The 21,832-nt window shown below is 35.9% G+C and overlaps 1 pseudogene; it reads left to right on the top strand.

Annotated features, from left to right (window-relative positions):
• The first annotated feature begins 2,470 nt into the window (after positions 1–2,470).
• The window catches only part of LOC117096748, a 32,082-nt pseudogene continuing 12,720 nt past the window's right edge, over positions 2,471–21,832 (top strand).

Raw genomic sequence — 21,832 nt, 5'->3', positions numbered from 1 at the left:
GGAGGCAGAGGTTGCAGTGAGCCGAGATCACACCACTGCACTCCAGCCTGGGTGACAGAGTGAGACTCTGTCTCAAAATAAATAAATTTCTTCATAGTTTTATCAATTATGACATGGTTTTCAGATGAATCAAGTGTCTCCTCCTTGGGGAAGTTACACAGTTTTCTCTGACATTGTCCCCAGTCTAAGGTAAGAGTCTCTCATATGGCCTGTCAACTATACAGGAAGCTTTTGGATGAAAGGGTATGTATCAGTAAAGTTTCAGTGAGGGGACAAGAATCAGTAGGAACTATATGTTAAAGGATTTATTGCAGTGAGTGGGCTTATATGATCATGGAGGCTGATTAGGCAAGTCCAAAGTCCATAAAGCAGACCTTCAAGAAAGGATGCTGAAACTCTAGAGCATGAACTAAAGCTTCATTCCACAGGCAGAAATTATTATTATTCAGGGAAACCTCAGTTCTGGTACTGAGCCTTTTAACCGATTGAATCACGCCCACCCAGATAACCTAGGATAATCTCCTTTACTTAAAGTCGACTGGCGATAGACCTTAGTCACATCTACAAAATGTCTTCATAGCAATACCTGGATTGGTGTTTGATTAAATATTGCTACTAGAGCCCAGTCAAGTTGACATAAAATTGATCATCATAGGGTCTCTTTTTCCAGCTTTTTATAATAAAAAATGTCAAAAATATAAAAGAGTGGAAGGAAACTTAGAAAAAACACCCACATGCTCCCTACCTAGAATTGAAATGTATTAACACTTTAGCAAATTTGCTCTGTGTGTCTATGTGGGCACATTGGCATGTACTTTTGAAAACCTTTGAAAATATATTGCACACAAATATCACCTTACGTCTCTAAAAACTTTAACATCCATGGCCTAAAAATAGTACATTCTTTTTCATAACCACAGTTACATTGTATCTCCTACCAAAAATTAAATAATCTTAGAAAACTCATCAAAAATTGGTTTATATTCAAAATTGTTCCAAAACAAGAAAAGCAAAAGTGAAGAAATGAAGGAAGGAAAAAATAGAGAAAGCAATAAATAAAGAGAAAATCCTGAAGTTTCCTTCTAAGCTTTAAGGTCAGATATGGGATGCATGTTTTAAAAACATCCCTTATCTTATCGTCTCGGGTATCTAAGTTCAGTGTTGGGCAAGCTGGGTGTGGAGTACATCCAACAAAGAAACAGGATGATGCCTCCAAACCATCTCACATCTCAGAATTTTATAAACTGCAGATTGTTAATATATTACATCTAAATCCAAGATGTGCACTGTAATATTTGATTCTTTGGATATTCTACATTTATTTATCTGCAATCCATTTGCTAGGCATCAGTTTTTAGTGCCTTATCATATACTAAGCAGTGCAGATAATGAGTGAAATAAGATTATATTTTACTTGGTTTAATTATTTTTATATCAGTGCTACAAATTCATTCTTACATCATCTACTTCAAGAGCAGAATTACTGTAGAAAACAGAGTTGTTTTTTAACTATTTGGATTAAGTGAGATTTTAAAAATATCATTCCTGTATTAATGCCAATTTGAAAGGGTGAGAATATTTGGATTATTTTTATCGATAATATGAATATGTTGCATATAACACTGAAAGTCAGTTGTACTCGATTTATAATTATATTAATCCTTCGTTCAAAAACAAATCACTGAATGACTAGTGAGTTGCTTAATAGATTTCAAAATTGTTGTAACACATGGTCCTTGTGATGAAGAAGAGTAGGCAAAATATTCGGTAAAGAGAAATGGAAAGATTGGATAAATAAAAACATGTACAATTTGGTGACTAAAAAGCACATTTTTGTATCTGCTGGACTGTTTCAGTGCCTTTCGTCACTTAACGTTAATTCTCATAAACCCTCACCGACTTCCAAGCCATGAGTTAGGAATTACTTGGTTAACAATACTCCATCTGGTTTTCCCAGAATTTTGAGAAGAAGTAACACTTAGGCATTCCTTGAAAGATAACAACTTTATATGTGACAAAATTCATTTTCCCCTTCATTCATTTAATTCCACAAAATGTTTACCCACTTATCCATTATATGAATCCAGTTCCAAATAGGATTTGAGGAAGGACTACTTCAAAGAATGTTTTCTGAGACATTTTTAAATGGCAATTGATGATATGAGTATTTGCTTAGCTAGAGCAGTTCTTGAGCTGTGGAGAACACCCTGTTCCTTGGAAGTAGTTTCACTATATAGCAAATGTTTCAGAAAATAGGAAAAAAAATAAACACTCAGAAAATTACTAACCTTGTATGACTTCAAGTCAACCTTGAAATTTTGCGGTGGGAGAGATACAAAGAAACAGAATTTTGTTTGCCTCCCTCAAAATTTGAAAAGTATATTGCGTTTGTTAGAAATTAACATTGAGGCAAAAGAGACCTCCCATGAGTTTCTGTCTGGACTTTGCACAATAAATTATGGCCTGAAACATGGCCATTAGCAGCATTGGCGTAGTGGAGAGACTTTTCCAAAGACTGTAAATGCCGAGCCACAATGTCCCCACTATAAAATCACACTGTCTCACAGCCTGTATGGAGCTGAATTTACAGAGTTCTTTTTCATCAGAAAGTGGGGAAAGCTTAAGAACTAGCTGTGTGGGTAAGAAAAGGTGAGAAAAGGCGTCCTTGATAGGGCAGAGCTATAAAACAATCACTTCAACTTAAAACACAGTATATATTACTTTAGTATTAAGTATGCTCCTTACGGGGCTTATATGGGTCCCAGAGTTTCTGAATTCAGGTCCCAGGCTAATGTTAACGCAGATGCAATTACGTTGATAATTTTTGACTTCTACTTCCTCACTCTTTTGCTATATTATATGCCTCTTGGTCTTCAAAGAGAACTGAAATTGAATCCGTTTAACCCAAATGTGTCCCATGTGCAACTCAAAAGGCTTCTTAGTTTTGAAATTAGCAAAGTATTACAAGGATTTTGTACAGAGCTACATTTCTCATTTAAAGACGTTTTCTAGGTCTAACCTAATCCATTGACTGATGGTTTTCACATACTAATTAACAAGAATAATTTCAGTCATTTGCATTATGTGACCTCTCAAGCCACTTTGGTCAAAAGCTTAGTTACCTCTTTTTCATTTTATCATTATTATTATTCTTAATAGAGACAGAGTCTCACTGTGTTGCCCAGACTGGTCTTGAACACCTGGGCTCAGTCAATCCTCCCACATTGCCTCCCCAAAGTGCTGGAATTACAGGCATGAGCCACCACAACTGTCCCTTAGTTACTTCTTTTTTGTTTTTATTTTTTTGTGAAATGTTTGTGCCGTGTGCACGTGGTGGTATGGTTATTGTTGTGGTTCTGGGTGTGTGTGAAACTGTTCTTTTTTAAACAATGGAACCTTCTAAACCTGCAATAAACAGTTTCAATTACTCTACACAGTGGAAGCATTTGAAATATATTTGTGAAATTATTTATCCTAGTAACTATAATCATCCTAATGGTCTTCACATAAAGGTTATTTCATTTTATCAAACAATTATTTCTTGTTGGATCATAAGAGAAAGAATATTTTTACATATTTTGAAGCAGTATTTGGTTTTTGGTATTTTCTCTATCAGGAAAAATGTAGTCAGTGAATTATGTCATGAGTAAAAGAATGTTTGGTACCAAGCACCATCTTATTATAAATACCACTATTTTTCATTCTGCCTTGCCATTCATGGCCAAGAAGAAATTCCTTTGCCAGGAAAAATAGATAAATACAGGTGAAAACTGAAAGATAAGAACAAGGCATCTAATACAAGATATTAAAAAGTTAATAATTTGGATTTTATACACATGGAGTATGAAATAACTTTACTATAAGTTGTTAGGATTACAGCCATTAATAAAAGTTGAAAAAATTAGAGCAGTAGTAATTTTATCTCTAAAAGCATTCCAGTAGGAACTCTAAATTCGGAGGGGCTCAGTGTCCCAGTGTCTCTTCTCTGTCGTACTATCTTCCTCTGGCTAGTCTCATTTATCTCATGTCTCATGTCTTAAATGCAATCCACCAATGAGACCCTCATTAATAACAACCTCTTGCCTGAACTTCAGAAATGTACATCACCTACTTATGTGGCACTTTGACTTAATTCTAATAAGCATATCAACTTGACCTTGTCACCTACTCAGCCATTTCCCCCGTCTTGATAAATGTTATCATCATCTGCCCAGTTACTTATCCAAATGCTTAGATGTCATTAATCCTCATTCCTTTTTTCTCTTCATTCTCACTTTTAATCTGTAGGCAAATCTGCAGGCACTTTTACTACAATATATATGTTAACAGTTCACTACTCCCCACTATCATTACTGTAGCACAAGTCTGGGTCTCTGTTTTGTTTATGCATAGATCCTTACTGGACTTCCTGCTCCAAAATCCAAATAGCATGATTTTCCAAAAATTCAAAATAGATAATGATGTCTTCTTGCTTAGAACCTTCAATAGCTTTCTATTTCACTTATAATACACACTTCTTGTGATGACCAGCCTCTAAAGGATCTGGCCCCTACCTGCCTCTCTGATTACACCTTATATCACTTTTACTTTGCTCACTGCAGCCACATTGACCTTTTTCCAGGTTATTGAGTGTATCAGGTCAGTTTTGCAGTGGTTGATTTCTCTTGTCATCTCCACATGGATAATTCCATGATAAAATTAAAATATCAGTTTAAATTTAAGTCCCTCCTATAGCCAGCTTTATTTACATAGTTTGGAGGTGCCCAATGATTACTTTTTGGTTAAATTACCCTCTTTCATTTTTATCATAATATGTACCACTACTTAAAAGTATCTTATTTATGCATTTCTTTCTTTCTTTTCTGTCACCTCTTGTATGGAATAACACATTGTCCTTTTTTGTGCCAATATAATTGTGATAGAATCTTGCCAATTCAAGAATGTCAGGTATGGAGGGTATTTTGAAAGTCCACACCTCTACTTTCTTCATCTATAAAAGATGAGGAAATTCTCTTTAACTATCTCACTGGGTTGTTGTGTGTAACAAAACAGATAAGAAAGATAAAAATAGTGTTGAATAACAAAATTTCTATACAATGAAAAATATTATTATTCTCATTAGGTATGGACCTGGGTAATATCACAGATAATGGGAAGACTTTTCCTATTAGAATATTTTATGATAAACTCAGAACTGTAGAACTCTGTGTCCATCATCACTTAATAATTTATCTAAACTATTACATATATTGCTTTTTTAAACTTTTTTTACCCCTATAGCCAGTTGACCTCAAGTCAATGCTTAGAATCACCACTCAAATGGTAACCCTTAAAGATGTTGAAATGACTCAACATATTCTATGAGGCATGATCTCACTGAAAGATAAGGCAGTCAAGAGCTTGTTTTCCTGTGCTTTCCCTCTCAAATATGTCTTCACAATCAACCTCACACTGATAAGAAATACCCAGCTCCAACAAAGAGCACATGGAGACAGCTACTGTCCTTAAACATCATCTTCCTCTACATAAATGAGTAAAAACCTCACAAACACAAATAATAATGAAGCTGTCATGTCAGCAATAGGACTTTTGTAGACTGATTTCTACAACGAAATCTAGGCAATTAACCTGTCAACTATTTTTCAGATCTCTCTTATTCTAACATAGATTGAGTAATTTCAGACAGTTGGAATTGGTTCTTAACATTGACCTTCATAAGTTGAAATTTCAAGAATGTGAAACAGCTGCCATTTACAGAGATAAGCCTATAAAGTTTTATAAAGCTATAAAGCTGAGAGATTTCAACGTCAAAAAAATTGGACTATTAGCAACAATTTAAAAGTTCTGAGCTTTATTAAGTAAACTGAAGAATAAGACATAAATAGAGAATACAAACATAATAATCACCATACTTAGCCTAGCCTTGTGGCCATCAATGATCTTGGATATATTCTACCTAATGATATCTGTGTATAAGGAAAAAGTAGTAATATATATATTCCTGCCACACATATTATTTCGTAAGCACATTAGATATATTCTTTGTTTAGATTATCTTATCTCCCATACTTAGAAGTCAAGTGCCAAACTTTTTCTTGCTCTATTCTTCATATTTGTTTCCAAAATTACACTAAGATTACTTAGAATTTTTGACTTCCTGCAATGCATTTTTTAAATCCGCCACACAAATCACTTTAAAATAAAGATAATAATGAAAGAAAGTTGGCGCCACAACTGAGCCCTCAGTATGTGACAAGTATAAATCAGTGGGGACAGTAGTCAGAGCAGCTTTATAAGCACAAATCACGTGCTGACCTTGCATTCCCTCAATTCTATTTCTGCTACTTCCAGTTCCTATTTGAAAGAATTCAAAATCCTGCAGTTGTGCCAGTGTTTATTTTGGTGGTTGGCAATCAAGTAAAATACATTTAACAAGGAAAATGAAAAGTGAGTCTTGTATTATTGGCTCAACTATTCAATCTTGCAAAGATGTATTATATTTTTCTTTGAACAGCCTTGAATGTTTTGGTTTGGTTTTGAAAAAGGGAGAAAAAAATAGGAAGCCCCAAATATTAGTAAGGAGTTTTATTTCAAAATCCTAAAATTTAGAGATTGAACAAGCTATGAAATGTACAGGAAGAAAAAATAATAATTAGTTGAAATCTTAGTTCTATACATAGTGGATTAATTATAAAAGTTTCTCCAATTACTTCCTTTGTGGTACACATATCCTTTGAATGTGAGTTTTCATAATGCAACCTCTCACACCTGCAAGTGTGTGGTGGAGTCTTGACCCAGTTCTCAAAAATGTACTGGCCTTGTGACTTGCTCTGTCCTATATAATGCAGCAGATGTGATGCTAGCCCAATTTCAAGTTAAGACCTGAAGAGGTCTCATCTAATTCTGCCCATTCTTTTAAAACCTTACTAGTGCCAATGCCATGTGCAAAAGTTCATACTAGCATGACAGAGAATTAGAAACCTAGTAGCAGGCCACCTTATTGTCCTCAGCCAAGCAAAGCCACCTTGCTTCCCCTAATGCTGGAGAAAGCACATATTCATTGACTGCTCAGTTTAGAAGTACAAAAGGACATATCTGAAGGGTCATCGCAAGGTTCAGAATTCCTCATGGACTGACCAAGGCTTCTGCCTGCAGAAGCATCACACACAGTTCAACTCTGACTAATCCTACTCCTTCCACTTCCTTCCAGGCGTTGTTCTTGAGAGCACTCCCTTATATACACCAAGTAAATGCAAATCTCTATTTTTGCATATGATTTCTAGAACACAGGAAGACAAACTTAGATGCCAAGAGTAGACTTAAAAAAGAGACTATAAAGAGAAATTCGCATCTGTATAATTGGCCAGATGGCTGACAGGTGGAGCACAGATAGCTCCCAGTAGGAAGTACTAGTGCAATTGTTAAACTTTCATTGATGGAAAGAAGTGCATGAATGAGTGCAGCATGATTTCAGAGTTCACAGAAGGTAATAACTATAAGGCTCATAAAATGGATTGATTTTTTCTGGACACTCAATATTTTAGAAAATGAAAACAAAAGCTGAATGTGATTAATTCATTCATTTATAGCTAAGTGTGAGAGTTATAAGGCATTTTAACAGCACATAAAGAGATCCTCATTTCCTAGAGTCATAAGGCAGAAATAGTTGAGGATAAAGCCCACAATTTCATTATAAGAATAGCAGAGCTAAAAGGAAGGCTGTATCCAGGTGCAGTGGTGTGTGCCTGTCATTTCAGCTACTCAGAAGGCTGAGGCACAAGAATTGCTTGAACGTGGGAGGTGGAGGTCGAAGTGAATGGATAACATGCCATTGTACTCCAGCCTGGGTGATGGAGTGAGACTCTTTCTCAAATATAAAATAAAATACAAATAAAAGAAAGGTTGAATTCTCAAAATCAGCAAGTCTATGAAGTCATGTCAGTGTCCTTATTCAAGAAGAGGAAGACTTTACAAGTTGATCTGGGATATAAGGGCCAATGCCTTGAAAATTGTGAGTCCCCAGATTTTTCTGAACACTCTGGGCCTGCAGAAATGCTACACTCTTCCCACATGAAGGCCAGCTAATGCCCCTGCACTGGGAGCTCAGCCATATCCACTTGCTTACACATTATCTATGGTTGCTGTCACATTACAACAGTAGAGTTGAATACTTGAGATGCAAAAACTCTGTCTCTCAAATCCCAATATATTTGCTGTCTGGCCAATTTTAAGAAAAACTCTTTTAATCACTGATGTAGAGGACTTTGACCTTGATTTTAGGGTCCTGAAATTTCATCACACTCTCCCATTCCAGGAGAAATGATAGAGTGCTGGCCCATTTGTGAGTCACAGTAAATTCATTGGGTAAATGGACCCCCTTGAGGGCTATTTCTTTAGGTCCAAGCATGTTTAATTGAAATGATCATATTGGCCTTTGGCATGTTCATCAATGTTACTTCTCCTGTAAGGTAAGACCTAGCACAGTGAGGACACTCAAGTGGAAGCCTTGAAACTGCCCAACTATTCCTGCCTCACCAAGAGAGTGAATAAAAAGCAATATTACATCTTAAGGAGAACAACATGTATTACTGTCAGTCTTAAAGAAAGACTCTTAAAGAACTTAAATGATGTAGCTATGTTTTTTCTCAATGTATCCATGCCACCAATTTGTCTTCTATAAAATCTAAAGGAATCCTGGAAAAATTATTCTATGCAATCTCGAGGGATCCTGGAAAACATGAATAGACTATAATCTCAAGGTCATGAAGCTTGGTGCATGCATTCTTTTGATTCCTGCGTGTGACTGGTAGGCCTCCCTGGTCTCTGGAGGCAACATATTCCACATTTAAGAAAATAATTCCAACCCATTTCCTGAGTAACATGCAAGTCTCCCAGCTTTAAATGGGGCCTGGAGAAGGAATGAATCCCTATCAGGTTCAGGTTACAATGAAAGCAGCCATGCCACCTGAGCCATAATACCTACAGAGTCATGCATTTGAGGTATCTTTAGTGGTGTGGGAGATCAGAATATGCTACTCCAGAATATGAAGGATTGTTGAGCTAAAGGCAATGAAGAAGTAGTTGCAGGAAAGATTTCTGCCCTTTTCTACGTGCATAAAAGTAGGACATAGATTCACAAAGACAAAAGGTATAATGTCACTCTTCTACCAGGGAGAACAGAGGTAAAGTTCACTAAAGACAACTTTAGACCTTTATTGGCTTGTACGTGGTACCAGAAGAATCTACACTAACATGGTTTACTAATTAGCCTTTTTTTTTTTTTTTTTTTTGAGACAGAATCTCACTCTGTCACCTAGGCTGGAGTGTAGTGACACGATCTCAGCTCATTGCTACCTCCACCTCCCAGGTTTAAATATTCAAGCGATTCTCCTGCCTCAGCCTCCTGAGTAGCTGAGACTACAGGCATGTGTCACCCAGCTGAGCTAATGTTTGCATTTTTAGTAGAGACAGGTTTTCAGCATGTTGGCCAGGCTGGTCTTGAGCTCCTGACCTCAAGTGATCCACCTGCCTAGGCCTCCGAAAGTGCTGGGATTACAGGTGTGAGTCAGGATTCTCAATCCTGAGACAATGGCCCTGATGGAATGGAGCCCAAAGGCATCATTGAGAGTAACTGGAATGAGATTGTTGACAGATTTGTTGACATGAACCTCTAGGAGTTTCTCCTTCGTGGCATCTATGCCTATGGTTTTGAGAAGCCCTCTGTCATCCAGCAGCGAGGCATTCTACCTTGTGTCAAGGGTTATGATGTGATCACTCAAGTCCAATCCGGGACTGGAGAAATGGCCACATCTGCCATACTGATTCTGCAGCAGATTGAATTAGATCTAACAGCCACCCAGACCTTGGTCCTAGCACCCAGTAGAGAATTGGCTCAGCAGATACAGAAGGTGGTCATAACACCTGGAGACTACATGAGTACCTCCTGTCAAGCCTCTATTGGGGGCACCAAGGTGCGTACTGAGGTACTGAAATTGCAGATGGAAGCTCCCCATGTCATTGTGCATACCCCTGCACACATGTTTGATATGGTTAACCAGAGATACCTGTCTCCCAAATACATCAAAATGTTTGTACTAGACAAAGCTGTTGAAATGTTAAGCCATGGATTCAGGGACCAGATCTATTGACAAACTCCAAAAGTTTAACAGCAATACCCAGGTTGTTTTGCCGTCAGCTACAATGCCTTCTTATGTGCTTGAGGTGACCAAGAAGTTCATGAGGGACCCCATTTGGATTCTTGTCAAGAAGGAAGAGTTGACCCAGGAGAGTATCCACCAATTCTACATCAACGTGGAACGAGAGAAATGGAAGCTGGACATACTATGTGACTTGTATGAAACCCTGACCATCACCCAGGCAGTCATCTTCATCAATACCCGAAGGGAGGTGGACTGGCTCACTGAGAAGATGCATGCTTGCGATTTCACTGTTTCTGCTGTGCATGCAGATATGGACCAACAGGAACAACATGCGATAATTAGCTTTTGTCCCCTGTTTATTTGCCTTCCCACAAGTTGCTGCTTCTAGAGTCTCAAAGTCCTTTTCCTTTGTCTTAGTACTTATGTAAAAATTTACTGTTTTATTTTTTAAGATGCTAGATATGCAAATAGAAATTCAAAACCACCTTTTTCAAAACTACACATCCCCTGGTGTCTCACACATCTATATGAAATATACATGCTAATGAACTTCTGTTTGTTTTCCTTTTGTTAATCTGCTCTTTGTTACAGTGGTCCTTTTTAACTAAGAATTTATGAGGGTAGAAGAAAAATTATTTTTCTTCCCTTACATTTGTGACAAGCTTTAGTCTCAGAACAACAAGAGAGAACCCTGGGATTCCGTATCTAAGTCATACTATCTGTATCTGCATTCAGAAAGCATTTCCTAGCATGTAGAAGGGCTCTGGTAGAGACTGAGCAGCTGAACCCGGCACATCAGGTGACTGTGTGACCAGAACTACCCATCTTGCACTGTATACGTGTTATTTTCACAAGCTCCAAGGTCAAGAAGGCCTAGCAGCAATGCATTTTAAGAAAAAAGCAATATATATGGGATCAGGCACGAAGAATCTCAGAGGGTGAAATTAATCTACACAGCAAGGCGCCCAGACCATTTCATTCTTCCTTGTTGCACCTAGCATCTCTCTTTTGGTGTGGGGGAAATTTCTTATGGCCACGTGACAGAGGAGGAACAAGGCTGAGTTTGTTTCCCAAGGGCCTCACCTTTGTAAGTGAGTTCAAACTGAAAATCAGTTACTGTACAACAGTGCCACTCATAGATGTTGCAAAACGACTGGTGATTATACATTTACCGATCTTAGGGTTGTATAACTTGTCATCCACTTTGCATGGAAATAGAAAGTCCATGGTAGGAGTATGTACAGACACATTTACAGAAGCTAATGGTTTGATTGGTTTGATAGAGCCTTGAAGGAAAAAGATAGGAAGAACTGGGACATGCAGATGAACTTTAGAGTAATGAGAACAAAGTATAAAGATCTATGTATGACATTTTAATGCCTACCAAAGGACATTCACAAACAAGAGGCACTAACAGTGCAGATTTAACAGCAGCTTATTGACATCAGCCAGCATCACATCTATGCTCAGACACCCTTTTGCTGCAGCATAGCCTCAAGCACAGAGTAGCCTTGGTAGTAGAGCTGGAGCCATGCAGGGCCTGACAGCATGGAATCCCACTCAGTAAGGTTGATCTGGCTACTTCTCTGGTAAAATGCCCAATGCCTTAGCAACTGAGATCAACTGTCAGCCTCTAATATGGCACCTTAAGATAACCCACCAGGCATTTAGTAGCAAGTTGCTACCCTTGAACTTCTGCTCTAAAAGGGACACGATTCACCTCAATTATAACTGGCACATATTTTAGTTATTGGCTTCCTTTTCCCAACCTCAAGACCTAAGCCAGTTATACCACCACAAAGTTTACTAAATGTTTGAGCCATCACACAGGATTCTGCTTACAATCTCTTCAGATAAAGGGAATCATTTTACACAAATTAACATAAAAGAAGGAGAATATAACCACAAAGTCTATTGGTCTTATCACATATTATATTCCACGACGTGCCAACAACTATCAGCCGATGGAGCAAGTAAATGGGCTTTTCTTTTTTTCAGTTGTATCAAGGTAGAATTGACAAATAAAAAATTGTATATATTTGGCCGGACGTGGTGGCTCACGCCTGTAATCCAAAAACTTTGAGAGGCAGAGGCGGGCAGGTCACGAGGTCAGGAGATTGAGACCATCCTGGCCAACATGGTGAAACCTGTCTCTACCAAAAATTAGCTGGGCATGGTAGCACATGCCTGTAATCCCAGCTACTTGGGAGGCTGAGGCAGAAGGATGGCTTGAACCCAGGAGGCGGAGGTTTCAGTGAGCCGAGATCTTGCCACTGCACTCCAGTCTGGGGACAGAGGGAGACCCTGTGTCAAAAAAAAAAAAAAAAAAAATTGTATATCTTAAAGGTGTACAATTAGTACTTCTGGGTTATTTAATTAATCTCATATTTTAGGATTATAAAATCTAGAATTATGTAGATGAAATAATTCAACATGGTTTTTCACAAAAATTGTACATCTGTATACAAAAATAAACGTGAATCACACCTTGCACCACATGTAGAAATTGTAAAACAGCTCCAAGGAAATGTCCAGAAAAAAAAAAACCCAGGAGATAACCTTGGGTTAAGCTTAGACTCAACATCCAGCAACATGGATCATAAAAGGAAAATTAAATATATTGGCATCCAACAAAATTAATTTAAAAAAAACAAAAAACAATTTGCTCTTTGAATGACACTGTTAAAAAAATCAAAGAAAAAGTCACAGTCTTGGAAAAAATATTTCAAAACATATATATAATGAAAGTTTGTTATTAAAAATATATTTAAAAATTTCACAACTCAATAAAAAAATTTAAAATGGGCAAAATATAAAGCTTTATCCAAGGAAATACGTGGACGCACATTAACATATGAAATGATACCATACATCATTTTAATTTAGGGAATGCAAATTAAGACCACAATGAGGTAGCAAACATCTGTTAGAATGGCTTTAAAACAAAACTGGCAGTATCGAGTTGCGGTGAGCATGCAGATCAATCGGAAATCTCACACAATGCTAGTGGTAATGCAAAATAACACAGCCAATTTTGAAAATGATGCAGCTACTTTTGAAAATATTTTGGTGCTTTCTCATAAAATTAAACATCCATTCAGCATACAACACAGCAATCCTACTCCTAGGTAGATGTAAAAGAGAATTGAAAGCGTATGTTTGTATAAATATCTATATACCCATGCTTATACCAGTTTTGCTCCTAATTACCCAAATTAAAGCCAAATGTCCATCAATAAGGAAAAGATTTATACAAATTATGGTACATCTATACAATGGAATAAGCAGCAGCAATGCAACAACATTAATGATTCACAAATGTATTGGACTAATTGAAATAAATCAGAAGCAAATGGTAGTACATACAGTATGATTTCACTCATATGACATTTTGGAAAAGGCAAAACTATATGGACAGAAAATAGACCATTGTTTGTTAAGGGCTGGATATGGGAGAAAGAATTGACCACAAAATTGCATAAGGGAATTTTTTAGATGATGGAAATGTTCTATATCTTAAATGTAATGACCATTTCTTGACTACATGCATTTATCACAATGCATAGAACTGTACAACCAAAAGGAATAAATTTGTCTATGAGTAAATTATATCCCAATACAAGTAATTTATTTAGTAGCACAAGAACTTAAGACAATTTCTGGCACAAGTAAGTGTCCAAGCAACACTAGCTGCCATTGTTATCATCATCACCATTATTGAAATGAGAGAAACAGTTTTAATAAGTGAATAGTAAGTTACAATAATAATAAGTTACAGTTTTTATAATATAGGATGAGACAGTAATATAAATTTATTCAATTTCTTAGTCAAATATTTAAATGGTCAAATGAATAAGAGTATAAAAGCACAAATAATCTAAATCTCAAATCTGCATTTAGAAATAACAGTGAATATTACATAGTTTTACAGTATTCTAACTAAATTTTCAAAACAGATTAAAAGTGTCTGTGCATGCATTTTATTCATGCAATATTTATTGACCATTTACCATGTGTAAATCCTATGCTATGCCCTGAAACTATTAGTGCTATGACCCTGAACTGAACCTATTAGTTTAAAAATTATCAATAATAACTTTACTCTTACATAATTTAGTGTATTGTATAATCAAACATGTAAAAGCAGTTAAGTCAAAAATATTCAGAAAGAAAACCAGGGTCAAACTGAAGACTGAATGTATGTTTATAATTTTTAAAGGATAATTTTTCTGTGCTATATAGTTGGTAGAAGTCAAGTCAACTGGAACAATTGAAGATAAAGTATGTATGTAAATACTGGTCAAGTTAGGAAAAACACTAATGAAAAAGTTTAATGGAAAGTTGGGATCTAGTTATGTTTGAATAAAGAATGTTTCAGTTACTATGGCTACATTACAAATTATCTCAAATCTAGTATTTCAAAAAAAATACTATTTTACTAGTATTGGATTCTAGTAAATGACTGTCATGGATTCTGAGGTTCAGCATGGCTTGCCTCTGTTCCATAATACCTAGGGTTATACTTGGAAAGGCTTGCTGGCTGGAGGCTGGAATCTTCAGAAGGCATCTTTGCTCACATGTGTGGTTGTTGATGCAGGTTTTTGGCTGAAACCTAAACCGAGGTGTGGATTAGAACTCCCAAAGTGGCCTCTTCTTGTCTAATTCATGTCTTAATAATAGTTGTAAACTCAGTAATAGCTTTTCTAAAACACCAATTTAAAAATGGGCAAAACATGTTAGTTTATTTAGAAGTATTTTTACTTAGAAGTCTATTTAGAGGGACCTACACCCCTGGCTCATGATTGGGAAGAACACTCTGAAGGCTGAATATCTGCATTGAACTTGATGGAGTAAGGATAAATTGTACTCTCCACTGACATCTAGAGGGAGTGCTTCTGGAGAGAAAGATTTGGACTTCTTTCTAGTGTGATGGCTGATAGCAAACGTCCTCAGAGAACAAAGTGAATATGGCTAGCATTTTTTATAACCAGACCTTGGAAATGTCATGGCGTCATTTTAGCTTATTCTATTGGTTGAAGTAGTCACAAAAATCTACTCTGCTGCAACAGGTGGGGTTGGGGATGGCAGCACATCACCGTGGGCAATGGAAGGAGAATCAAGACCACATTAACAAGGGCATGAAGGACAGGCCATTTTGGAAGATGCCATCTTTCATAAAACCTGAGTATTTGTCATCGGATTATATGAATATTGATGTAATCAGCAATTGGTGAGTCCCCTTTTGGAAATATAGTAATTGACATCAGAGCTAAGTGAACGTTACAAAAGTGGCCTTAATTAAATATTTAGATTCCCAGCTTAGTCAAGAGTCTCATTAATCATGTTCATTCTATAGGAAAGTCGGCCATTAATATTCAGGTCATATAAGCAAAAGCAGATATTCATAGATAGCCAGAAATGCACTGTTTAGCAGACATGCATTCATAACATGATGTGCTAAGCACTAACTACACCTACTAAAGACATCATGTTTTCCATATAAAACTACTATATTAAGTACTCTGCTAGCATGAATATTTTCTTTTACCACACAATGACCTGTATTTTACTTTTGGAGAAATTTTTTCTCAGCTTACAAAATGTTAGTTGGATATTTACCACTTTTATTACCTTCATGGAAGTCCAGCTCGACTAATATGCCTTTTGAAGAATGAGCTAAGATGAGGCATTTGATAAATTTCTTACAGCTATTGTTTCCCTTGACATTATTTTTATGGGATGGTATTAAACATCACAAAATATCAGTTTACAATGACTGGAAAATCCCCTTCCCTTAATAGTGAAGAAGGGTAAAATCTTCCAAAGAGTATTACATATCTCCAAGCACAATATACCTTGATAGATATACAGCATGCCTTTTCCTTAATATAGACAAAATTCGCATATTGTGGCAATAAAATAGGAATGCCAAATGTCTCTTTTGCCAGTATCCTTTCTTGAGGTGGCTACAGTCCCATTCCCGCTTCTCTTTGAAAGAACTAAGTTCAACGTGCACCTAATAGAGTGGTGGTTACTCATTAAATCTGTTTTATATTCCAGAGTGTTGGAGGAGTGGGGAGAGAGCAGTTTTGGCTGATGGGATGTTGGTAGAAAACATGGTAAGTTATTTCATTAAAGATCCTTCTTCTCTTGTTCGATATCCAAATGCAGAGGATTTGTAGAAGACTCCAGGACTCCAGATGACTCTGAAATACTTAGCAACAGTGGAAGATACTACCTAAGAGGAGCTTGGAGCTTTGGCTCACCACAGGGAAGAGCACCGCTGAAGGCTGACTATATCTGCACTGAACTTGATGGAGCAAGAATAAATTTTACTCTCCACTGACATCTAGGGGGTTGTATTTTACAGCAATTGCCACCATGATCAGTATAGCTGGTTTTGTGAGACAGAAGGTAAAGTCTGAACAAGTTTATAGCCTCAGTGCAAGTAGCTGAAGAACAAAACCACTAACTCCATGTGAAAAGGGGTATCAAGGTTTTTTAAAAACAATAAAAAATGACAGTGTTGTAGACTTAGTTACGCATGATATAAAATCCTCCCAGACCTACCAGCTTATGTATTCATCCTGTCTTTGATCTTGGCCCTTGCCTATTTTCTAAGGGACAGACATAACGATAACTCAGGGACTTCCCAGGTCCAGACTACTCTCCCTACTCTACCACCAGTAGAAGTTTGGCAGCCTCATGCTGGCTGACAAGGAAAGACTTACCTTCACATGGTCACACTGGACCATGTGAAGGTTATCTGCTTCTTCTGGCTGCCCAGACTGACCAAATGACACATCCTCGATGTGAAATGTGAATGAGTCAATGCTCCATGGGGCACACTTATACCAATGAGAAACAGAATACGAGATTTTTCTCTTTCCACAAAATCTTAGAAACAAAATAAGAAAAAATAGTTCACCTAAATTAAGCAAATATTTTCTTATAAAGCACCCACATTTTCTTGCAAATAAATACATTAACCTGGAGAAATGTCACTAACATATAAAATGAACTTCTCAATTAATAAAGGCCAATTTTGATGTATTTCTAGCACTTTCAAGCTAGAAATAACGTGAATAGTTTTAAACTGAAGTGTTTCACATTTTAGTTTTACAGTTTTACAGTTCTGGTAAATATTTGGCTTCTATGCTTTTAAGTTACCATTGTAACTCTGAAGCCATATTTTGATTTAATCCTGAAAGATTTCAAGAAGAAATCATGGATTACAAAACTTGTATAGAGTAACTCTTTTGTGTTAAGCAAATAAATGAAATGTTAAACAATTCTGCATTAGACAAAAGTAAAGCAGTTCCGCTTACTCAAATAAAACAAGCTGAATGATGATCAGTGTATTCTTCTATATGTTATTATATCCTCAACCTCACCAGACTTTTGTCTGATAGTCACAACAGTGTGTCCTAAACTTTGTATTATCAGTTTTGATGTTTGTTTTCACTACAGCTGACCATAAACACTTCAAGTTAGAGACTGTTATTGATACTATTTCTCTTTTTAATTATTAATGTTATGTGAAGTAACTGGTATATAGTAGGGAATCAGTAAAGATTAGAGTAATTAACTTAAGAGGAAAAATACACATTTGAAGCTAAAAATAAAATACTCAGAAAGGAAGTGTTATGGGAGATATATTAAGGACTTGACATTTCATTGATTAAGATTTCTTTTTTTCTTCGTTGTGTAGTATCAAAGATCTTGCAAAAATTACAGGGATATCGACAGAGAAGAACATATTTAGAAACATCACATAATGATTCCAAAATATTATCTTTACTTTTAAGATTTTTTTAAAACTCTGTAACATAAACTTCCATGGGAATGGGATCACTTAAGGATAAGGAACTTTGGATTGCTACAGAGTCATAAATTACAAATTCCAACCAGTTGACAGACTGAGCTTTGAAAAAAAAGAAAAATGCAAACTCAAACGTTTAAAATGTAAACATGTTGCCCAAAATCATTAAAAAGTCAGTTTGCATGATACTCTCAAGGCTGTTTTTTAAAAAGGCTATTTGTTAAGTAAAGACAGTATTGTTCACCCTTTGAAGCTGATTCCCAAGGAGAAGAGGTGCCCTTCTGTTACTCGCTATGAAAATAAAAATGAAAATGAAAATATAAGGTTTTATTTCATGCTTAGAGTTGTCCTAGGCCTGTGCTAATGCTTTCTACTGCTTTATTTCTACAATTTTGTATATAGCTATAGGAAATCTTTTTTTTTTTTTTCTCCCTTAAGACTTTAATGCCTGGTTATCACACTACTGTAGAATTACTGCTCTATGAGGACTTCATCAGTAGGATTTAGTAGGCAATTCAAGAAGATAGCAAGCAATGAAAAGATTTGGAATTTTTCTGGCTATGAGATAATCAATGATGTTCTATAAAATCCTGGGAATGATATCATTTTGGAACTACTTGCTCTGTGGTGGTTATTGAATAATTTTATAATCTGACTTTTAGACAAATCACCACATTCATCTATTGATACAAAATTTAGTTACAGAGTCCTTATTTTACACATGACAGCATGCTAGTGGGCTCTTCTGTTGGTTGAGGGGAGAGGAAGTTACAGGCCTGAACATTAAGCGACCTGCAGTTTCATAGAGGAGTTGACACATGAGTCCAATTACAAAGACATTGTAGGAAGTTCTAAGAGTCTCACTCAAGGCTCTCATGTCTGCTCTTCTTCCTCTACACATTTGTCTTTTCCTCTCTCATCATTCAAAATTTCATCACCCATCCAGGATAGCGTCAGAAGTTCCAGACAAATACATTCCATTTTAAACTACAATTTTCCTGTTTTCAAGTTACTCTGTTACTGTTCTTCCACTGGAACTCTTTCTCCACTTCCCTTGAACTTATATCTCATTGGATCTCTCTACTTTTTCTTTACCCACTATTCTTTTCTCCTTATTTTTCATCCCATCAAGCTTAGATTTCATGATCCAATCTTTAATTACTTGGAGAGTATTTGATCTTTCTGAATTCCCCTCTTCCAAGAACTCTGGCAAAACCCCAAACCAGTTATACCCACTTTCTTTTTGCCAGCACACGTAAAGCTAAGTGCTGCACATAGGTATCAATATGAAGTTACCTATTTCAAACTCAATGGAGTTCAAGTAAGTGGATTATATTACCTAATTTTTCTACTAGGTAGCCTAGAGCCCCTTCAAATTCGTCTTGCTCAAAAATAACACTCTCCCTGGGAGAACATTTCCCCCAGTATGTTTCTCATCTCATTTTATGTCAACCCCATCTACCTAATTACCTAAGCCAGAAATCTACGTGTCACTCTTGATTGCATTGTCTCCCTTACTTGACAATTTCAATCAATCTCAAGGTTGAGCCAATTCTGGTAGATGTTTCCATCCCCTTTTCTAAAACTGCAGTGTTACCTCTTGGTCAAGCCACCATCATATTTTGCATAGGTCACTGGAACAAACTCTTAATTCACCTCTTTGCTTACGGTCTGCTTTCTTGCCAATACTTTCTGTATGTTGAGTCCTCAGTAACATTTGAAAAATGAAAATCTGATAATTATTTCCTTGTGCTAAAAAGAATTTAATACTTTCCCATCCCATTTAGGAAAATGTTGAATCTCATGAACACTTACAAGCACTGTATCCTTTGGCCACATATAGTTATTCAGTATAATTTCTAATTGTTATCTCCCCCCTTTGCACTCTATATCTGGTAATGCTGAATTTTTTTATTTTTATTTTTAAATTTAACTTCTTGGACAATACTTCATCATTTCTTGCTTCTGAAATTTTTCTTTAGCTTTTTTTTTTGACTAGACAGTGCTTTCTTCTTCTCTTTGTTTAACTAAATTCTATTTACCCTTTAGATTCATGAAAGTTTTCTTGAAACATATGGTCTTCATGTCATTATACCAAACATACTTCCAAATTCTTATGTAATAGCCACATAATCCCCTAGACCATTGGTTCTGTGAAGGCAGAAAGTACATCTAATCTGTCTCAGCCTCTGTTTTCTGGGATTTGCAGGGTATTCAGTGAATATACTGAAAGAATGAATGATGAAGAAATTCTTACGGGGAAGTTCTATTCATATGACAGCATGGTTGGAAAAGTGGGTTAATACCTTTTAATGATAGCAGTGTAATCAAAGACATTAAATACTACAAACATCAAAGAATAGTAGAGAATGTTATTAAGAACGATATACCAACAAACTTGACAGAATAAAAGAGACAACTTTCTCAAAAAATACAATTTATCAAAATTAACAATAAGAAGGAAAATCTGTATAATCCTAATCTCCATTAAGGAAATTAAATTTGTCACCATAAAGAAAGTTCCAGGCTGAGATAGTTGTACTGGTAAATTCCGTCTAAAACTAAATAAATAAAATCAAGGTTATACACACATTTTCATAAAAAAAAGAGGAGGAGGGACAATCATTGTATAAGGTCAGCCTAATACTACATGAAAAGGTGAGAAATATCTTAATAAAAAAGAAAATTACAGACCAATGTCAGCCATGATTGTATTGTTATGAGTTGAATTGCGTTCTACTAAAATGCATGTTAGAATTCTAACCTCCAGTGCTTAAAAAGATGTCAAGGGATTTATTCTGAGTAAAAAAAATCTAAAAATATTACACACTTCAATATTCTATTAATACAACATTACTTTCTTTTTTAATAGCTTTATTTTTGAATTATAATTATGTATAATTATAGGAGACATAGTCATGTATGTATCTATCATATGCAGTGTGAGATTATTGAATCAAATAAGTTAATATATCTAGCATCTTAAATACTCATTATTTACTCCTCCTATTTAACTTCAACTTGGATCTTTTGACTGACATGTCATCATTCTTCCTTTCAATCTCACCCCTGCCTCACCTCCAGGCTTTGGTAACTGCTTTTCTATTCTCTGCTTCTATAGTTAGATTGTTTTAGTTTTGCATATAAGTGAGAACATGCAGTTTTCCTCTTCTGTACTTGGTTTATTTCACTTTGCATGATGTCTTCCAGGTTCACCTATGTTGTTGCAAATGACAGAATTTCCTTCATCAAGGCTGAGTAGTATTCCATTGTTGATAAATACCACGTTTTCTTTATCCATTCATCTGTTGATGGACATAGGTTAAGTCCATGTCTATTATAAACAATACTGTGATGAACATGGGAATGCAGATATCTTTTAGATATACTGAATTCAAGTCTTTAGAATATATACCCAGAAGTGGGATTTCTGGATCAAATAGTAAAATTTGATCTCCATTTTTTATAATTTTGTCATTTCAAGAATGCCATATTTTTAGTTTTTTGAAGAATTTCTATTACAGAAAACTGTACAGAGGTTCCTCAAAAACTAAAAATACAACATTATTGAAATGAAAAAACAATGGACATGAAGAACAAATTTTTGTTCTCCAGGGTTTAGGGATCTTAGAGGTGGAAGGGGATAGATGAGACTATAAAGAGGTCGCGCTGTACAGATCTTTGTGTTATCTTGATTGGAGTGGTCGTCATACCAATCTAACATAGTGATAAAATGAAAACACTCTATACACACATTGTATTAATGTTAATGTTCTGTTTTTTTATCATATAGAGTTCTGTAAGATGTAACCTTTGGAAGAAACTCTATGTAAGTTAAATAGGACTTCTG

This window comes from Trachypithecus francoisi, unplaced genomic scaffold (genome assembly GCF_009764315.1).
Source record: "Trachypithecus francoisi isolate TF-2019V2 unplaced genomic scaffold, Tfra_2.0 Lachesis_group14, whole genome shotgun sequence".
NCBI lineage: Eukaryota > Metazoa > Chordata > Mammalia > Primates > Cercopithecidae > Trachypithecus > Trachypithecus francoisi.
The sequence above is the reverse complement of the archived record's forward strand: the minus strand, read 5'-3'. Positions and strand labels throughout refer to the sequence as shown.